Source organism: Chaetura pelagica, unplaced genomic scaffold (assembly GCF_000747805.2).
Source record: "Chaetura pelagica isolate M959 unplaced genomic scaffold, ChaPel_1.0 scaffold405, whole genome shotgun sequence".
Classification (NCBI taxonomy): domain Eukaryota; kingdom Metazoa; phylum Chordata; class Aves; order Apodiformes; family Apodidae; genus Chaetura; species Chaetura pelagica.
Genome location: NW_009953489.1, coordinates 1,290,628 through 1,297,746, shown reverse-complemented (window position 1 = coordinate 1,297,746; position 7,119 = coordinate 1,290,628).

Sequence of the window (7,119 nt, the reverse complement as noted above, 5' to 3'; positions counted from 1 at the left end):
ACAGACAGCGTGGCAGTGCAGGCTGGGCAGTGGGAACTGGTGTGGCCAACAAGTGCAGTGGCTTGTAGAAATCAAATTTATCTATTCTGAGTTTAAAGCAACAAAATTGACTTCATGTTGCTGCAGGAGCAGAGGAAGTTAATTTTTCAAGAGGAAAAAAGCACATTCTGATGTGTTTTTTCTTAGATGGTCTTGGTTGTAGAAGAGGTTGTTCATGGTGCTTTCCAGCAAACAAAAAATAAATCCATGGACCCTCATTGTAGAAGTTGGGCAGCTCTTTGCCATTGAGTGAACATGTGTTAATTGCAGCTTTCTCAGTTATCACTGCAATTTACCACTCATCTGGAGAGACAGTGGCCATGATGCTCTGTGTGGTTGGAGCACAGAATTATGATTAAGGAAGTTGTGAATAGCCATTCTACCTGTGACACACTCCTGCATTTGTTGTGTAAACTCACTTAACCAGTCTGGTTTACCTTGTATGGGATGGTGAATAACTCTGACAGCTCTGCAGGCACTTGACCAGGTTGGTTGTAGGAAGTTACGTGGTATGTCTTTGTATCCAGTATAAATTCCAGAAACACATGCTTGCAATATTAAAGCAAGTAATATTTGTGCCGTTGAAATATAATTAATGTTTGCCTTGATACCACTTGTTACTGAAGACCCTGAAAATGTGGCTTTTGGCAAGTAAATGATGACCCAGCCAGCTGCTGTTTACAGGACAGGCCTGGCGGCACACCAGGCTTACCTGTGTCTGTGCTCTAGGGACTGCACAAACCTAGCCTTTGCTAGTATGAAACTGTGAAAGTTAAAGGGTGTCTAAAATGAACAGAATTAACACTTTGTCCTTTTAAAGGCAGAGGACTTGAAAACAGTTTCTTCTGTTACTAAATCCTGTTAACACTGTGTTTATTACACTTGCCCTTCCCTTTGTAAAGCTTTTAGTACAAGCACATGCAAGTACTCAGCAAGTTCCTTGTGCTTTTCATCAGTAGATCTCTAAGCGCACTAAAAGATAAGTGCTGTTTATCTGAAAGCTGAGGATAACAGTCTCAGAGAGATTTGGTCTGTCTCTAAAGCAGCAGAGTCCCTAGATGGCTGAGCTGACATCAGGCAGCTTGGTGCTACTGGCTGGGATGCTTTCCCTGGGATTCTCTGTTCCCCTGTGACAGGGCTGGCATTCTGAGTGTTGGGGACTTGGCTCAGCTAAGCCAACTAAGGAAAAGAAGGAGGGGAAAAGCAAAAAAGTTTGATTAAATAAAAGAGTTGAACCACTTTACTCTTTGTAGCTGCTGAAAGGCTGGTTTGTGTTTTCCCTGGCTTGCCCTTGGGTTTTCCCAGAAGGGAGTTTGCCCACCAAGGGATGAAAGGATTGGTGCAGTGGAGGGACAGGGGTGTGCACTAGGGAAGCAGGCTGGACCCCCTGGCATCATGCTTGGGGAGGCAGTGGTCTGTTGGCTGCAGAGCACCTTGGACCTGATATGTTGTGAAAAGTCTCTACCACTTCTTCCATGTTTCCCTGTGGATCTGTCTCTCTAAAGGTAAAAAGGGAAAAAAGAACAGTATGTAAGGGATAGAAAAAGAATGTGTTCAAACTGGGAGGTAATGTTGGCCCAGACAATATTGTTATTTTTGAAGAAAAAAACCCAACAACTAATACAAGCCAAGAAATTTGCATGTGAAATCTAGATTTTAAAACTGACTTCAAAATCATTGTGTTTTTTTCAAGCATGTTGAAGCTGCTACAATGTGTCTGAAATACCTAAAAATTTACGCTGTTTAAAATACTACTTCTAAAATTTCATAAAGATTTGGGAGGTGTGTGTCTGAGGGGGTGTATGTTTGTAGAGCCAGACTGGAAGCTGCTGTCTTTAGTTGGCTGGAATGTAGGACAGGGAGAATCAAGGTGCTGTGTGAGTGTGGGATAAAGTGGGCACTTCTAGAGCTTCTAAGTAAAGTTTTGTTTAAAAACAGAAAACCACAGGGAGTTACTTTTAACAGTGGTTCAAATGCAGCAGTCTGTAAAGCTGTCAAGTCTTTTTATGGGTAGATAGCTCTTTTTCTATCTTGACTTATTTTTTATATGCATACTGGTTTGGATCGAGTTTACTTCAAGTTCTAACCTGTGCTAAGTATTTAAACATCTGGACTTGCTGGAAATGCTGTTGCTGTACATGTGTGAGAAGTCTTTTGAATTGTTTAACATTTAAAAATATTTCTGAAAAAAAGTTTTTGTTCAATTAAAACAGTAAATGTGACTTCCTGTGTCTAGTCAGATGACGCAGCTTACTGCCTACATGGCACGGTACATCGCAAATAATCTTACAGTGTCAGGACAATTAAAGAAATTAAATTTCTGAAGTGTGGTGCTACTTGAAGTGTCTGCTGTCATAGATTCCAGGCAGTGAACAGCTGTCTATTGCGGATGGAAGAGGAAAAAAAACTTCCCCTTAGCTTCTTCTAAAAGTTTTCTGTACAAAAGCAGTAGTAATGTAATATAACCTTTTAGTCAAATTGGTTTCCTGTTACATGTTTAAGTGAACTGACAGCAGACTATATCTATTTGAAAGTAAATCATGTAAGTGAATGAGACTCTAGGAGTTAATACTCCGAAGCATTCTTGAAACCTCACAAGTGCTTGTGTAGCACTCAGAATGCAACTTGCAGATAGTTTATGAATCGATGTCTTTGGAGTCTGCTGTGCTGCAGTAAGATAGGGTGGTATTGTCTCTCCTGTTTTTTTAATATGTTTTGTACAACAAAATCAGGTAGATGAGAAGCTGTCAAAGCAGCATGTAGCAAATCTGTATTTTTAATGGAGTCCAAGTGTGATGGTCTGTAAAAGAGCAGGTGTGAAAGGCCAAATGGATTTACTGGAGCTGAGTGTTTTCTGCTAAGATCTCAAGATGGCAGAAACAGTTTGTGCACAGAACCACGTGAACTCAGTTTTAGATTGCCATTTGGATATGCAGTTTTATTGTTCTCTGAGCTAGTACATCACAGCAATTATAGAACTTATTAAAATAGTTAAGACATGTCTATTCACCAGATGCAGAAGATGGCAAGATTGTTCTTTTTAAATTAAAAAGTTGCAGCTCCTGGCATAATGCTTCTCTCCTCACTGTCATACTTCTTTTTCTTTTCCCTGAACTATTGGCAATTATACTAATAATATATTGATTACAATTCCTGGATGCTTCTTAAAGTTTTTGTGTTTATTTGCCTTTAATAACTTAGACCTCCAGTTCTGGACTTCAGCCTTAGTGTGTGTGTGTCACATGATGAGTCCAGGTAGGTGCCAAGCCATCTCCTGCCTCTGGACAGAACATTGAGCAACAGCCTTGACAGATCAATGCATTTACTTTTCAGGAAGGCAATTTGTTTTGTAGTTTTATCAAAGTATTTACTGGTTTTGGTTGTGATTTCTAGCAGTTCTTATTCGGAAGCTGTTCTGGTTTGTCTGCCAGGAGCTGGCTGGTGCAGTGGTCCCTGCATGTTTCAGTTCACTGTGTCTTTAAAATGTGGCTGCACCTTTAGGTTGATTTATCTCACTAGAATGTGTAATATGGTTGTGTTTTTTTTTATTTAAAGGATGGATTATTTGTGTAACATCAGCTGGGAATCATGTTGAAAAGTTGTTTTTCCATGTGTGCTGATGCTGTTCCAGAAACCCCTTTTGGAAATGAGCCTTCTGGTTAGGGGAAAGAGATGGCTGCCCATCTTGTGTTTCTTGTGGCAGAAGGATGTGTGGGAGTGCTCCCTGGTACCTCTTGGGCTGGATAAGCTTAGACCTCTTGGAAACCTTTAGAACTGAGCAATTGAGGGTAGTCAGCCCCAGTGTAGCAATGCTAGAGAAAAGGGCAGAGATTCCCTGTTGGGGAGGGGGCAACAATATCTTGTGCTGCCACAGCTATTTACAAAATGAATGGCTGTCAACAGCCTGGCTGGTGCATCCCCAGATACACATTTCAGCATTGCCAGGAGACAGCTGAGGGACCTTCCTGAGAAGGTCTCAGTGTCTTGTTTCAGCACAACATCCCACCTTTCAGTCCAGAAACATCCTTTGCCATTTGCTCTGGATGGGATTCCCTGGGACAGGTCATGCTGTCCGTTTTAGGTACACTGGTCCATGTGTTATGTCCAAGTGAATCATAGTCTCACCTCACCTAGTGTACTAGTATTTCAGGGGTCAAAAACCAAACTGATAAGGGCTGTGACCCCATGCCTAGCCTGCTGACAGAGCAGGTGTTGCTCCACACCCTGGGAAGAATTTGCAAGTATTTAATTTTGCAGAGCCCGGTGACAGGTACTGTCCTCCTGTTACTTTTGTCATTTGTTTTTTTGAGAAGCCCACTTGCTATGAGGCTGGAAGTGTCTACCAACCTGTTGAAAACTCATGGTGTGCAGGACATGGGGCTTTAAGTCCATGCTGACAGGAGAAATGGGTGCTGGATAGTTGGGATTGCTCCCTCAGAGCTTGTGTGCTGGGAGGTGGCACAGCCCTGTTCCATCTGTGCTTGCTGCTCCATGGTGCCCATTTCTGAGTCAGCCAGTGTCTCCTGGCTCACGTGGCATGGGATAATACAAGTTTCAGTTTTAATTCTTTCCTTAGAGCCAACTGTCTTCTTGGGAGAGAAACTTTACTCTTAACCTAGTGATTTTTAAACTGTGGAGTTGAAGATCAAAATTGCTGCAGATGGTGCAATAATTGAGGAATGTTGACCTGCAGGATGAATTGCAATTACACAGTACATTCAATGTGATTCCTTTCAGGAATTTCAGTTTAAGTCTCAGTCCTTTCTTAACTCTGCCTCTGCCATTCTGGAAAGGAGTGGGTTTTCTCCTTGTTGGAACATTTTGTTTCTTGCATAGGAACACTGAATGTCAATCCTCACTTAGAGAGTTTGTGGGGGGTTCTGGTTCTCAGGACATATATATATCATTACAGTTAGAAGATGGGGAGGAAAGCTTTCAGGTTCTTTTCATGCAAGAGTAGAATCTGAGTAGAATAAATATCAATAAACATGGACATAAAAATTCCCTCCACTTTCATTCATGAAAGTTTTGCTTTCACTCTGCTGTCAATATTCCATTAGTGCTTCTGTCAGAGTTGTGCAAAACATGTTTCAAAAATGTTAAAAGGGAACAAAAAAAAAAATGATCTTGAAAAGTGTTTTTTTTAAAATGCAAGAATGTATTCCAGAGAAGCAAGTAAGTCACAGCTGTGTGTCTGTATGCTACCCTTTAATCAGCTGGGAAATCTAAGTGGTGACTTTCGGCTGTCACTATATTAAGAACCAGTGCTGCCTTTTGTGGCAGCCTGTATATACTGAACTCAGTACTATGTAGTAAATATTCTTGCTGTGTTTTCATAATCGTTCTACTTAGAGTAAGTGCTTCTTGGGTGGGTATTACAAATCTGTTAATCTTTATGGTATTTATAGGGTAATTTTTAACTCTCTTGAGCTCCTTACTTCCTTGCAGGTCAATTAGTCAATTTATAACATGATGTCAGTTGAAAGAACTTTACCATCCAAAGGTAAACAGTGCTGGGTATGGTTCTTTACCTGTGTTTGCTCTTAGTTCTTTGTATATTAAGGTATGCAATAACTTACTCTGTGACGTATTTATTGGAATTTCTTGTAGTCTCCCTGGTTTGTACTTTAAAGTGACTGATTTATTTTATCTTTTGTGCTTCATTACTAATACAGGGAGATGGAAAACTTGCTGCAGTTCTCTCTGAAGAAAAGACTTAAGTTGCAGCTAGTTAAGTAAATAGCTGCAAATAGTGTTTAAATATTTTTTATTGTCTGCTGATGAACCTGATTAAGTCAAACATTTTGTGGTGGTAGGAGCAGACAGCTCTCTGGAGGAAGCTTTGGGAGGGATGACTGCCTTTTATGTTCTCACTGTAGTTGTTCATGTTAATGTGAAAATCTGCTACAACTCTATGGTATTTCAGCTGGCCTATGAAAAGAGATAATGAAGTAATGTTCTGAATTGCCTTGAAATTGCCTTTCCCCTTGCTTCTTTTGCTACCATCAGCATTGCCACAGCAGTGCAACTTGATGGTGCTGATCCTTGTGGAGCAAAGGGGCCTGCCCTCCTTCTGTAGCACTCTACCTGGTGGGAATAGGTTTGGAGCTGTAGGAGGGGAGAGAGGCATGTGTAGTCAAGAAAACTGCTGGTGACTTGGAAACCCTGTTTATGGAGAGCATCCACTGTTGCTCATATGTCCATTAGATCTTGGAAACAGCAGAGTGGTAGGAAACTGTGCAGGGTCTAAGGTAGATAAGGCCAGAGATTCTACAGAGTCTAGTGCTGAAGCCCCTTCTTTTAGGTACTTGTAAAGGTGAAGTGGAATCTACCGGCTCTTCTTAGACTTCTCTGTTGTATGTTTGTGAGATGAAGCTTCTGCTGCAAAAGCAGCTTTTTCACAATTTGTGATGGCTTTTTGAGGACCTAGAGAGTCCTCAAAGGAGCCCATGTTCTACTTGTACCTTTCTTCTCATGGATAGACTATGGTTCATTCTCATGGATGAACAGGCCTTGGATTATTTTTGGATTAACACTGTCAACTGTTTCTCTCAATGCAAGTCATTCTGTTTTCAGAGATTCAACCAGATTTGTTTGGGGTTTTTTTGAGTTGGTTGTTTTGTAAGCACATCACACTGGTGTTCTTGTTTTATTGTTTATTTTTCCTAAAGCACTTCAATATTCTGTATACCCCTTTGACTTTATTGTAATCCCTAAGTAATGAAGGAAAGAAAACTTTTTCAGAGTAGGAAGATCAAATGTTGGCTGCCTCAGCAATGTTCATTCCATCAATAATAAGGCAATGAAATACAGTATTTTGGCACTGGTTGGACCGTTCTCTCCTAGGAACCTTCACAGCTAGACACACCTTTTGGAGTCTTTAGCTTTACATTTTCTTCAAGGTAGCTATGTATGAGAGCTTTGTGCTGGTGTCTTCCCTTCTGTGTGGTGTGGCCATGGCACAAGTCTCTGAGGTCCCCTCCTGCCTCATCAACTTCACTTTGGAGTTCATGGGACTGGTAGGAGAAGCTGGCAGTGTCTTTCCTCCAGCTGATGTGTGAGAAGTTGGTGTCACCGCTC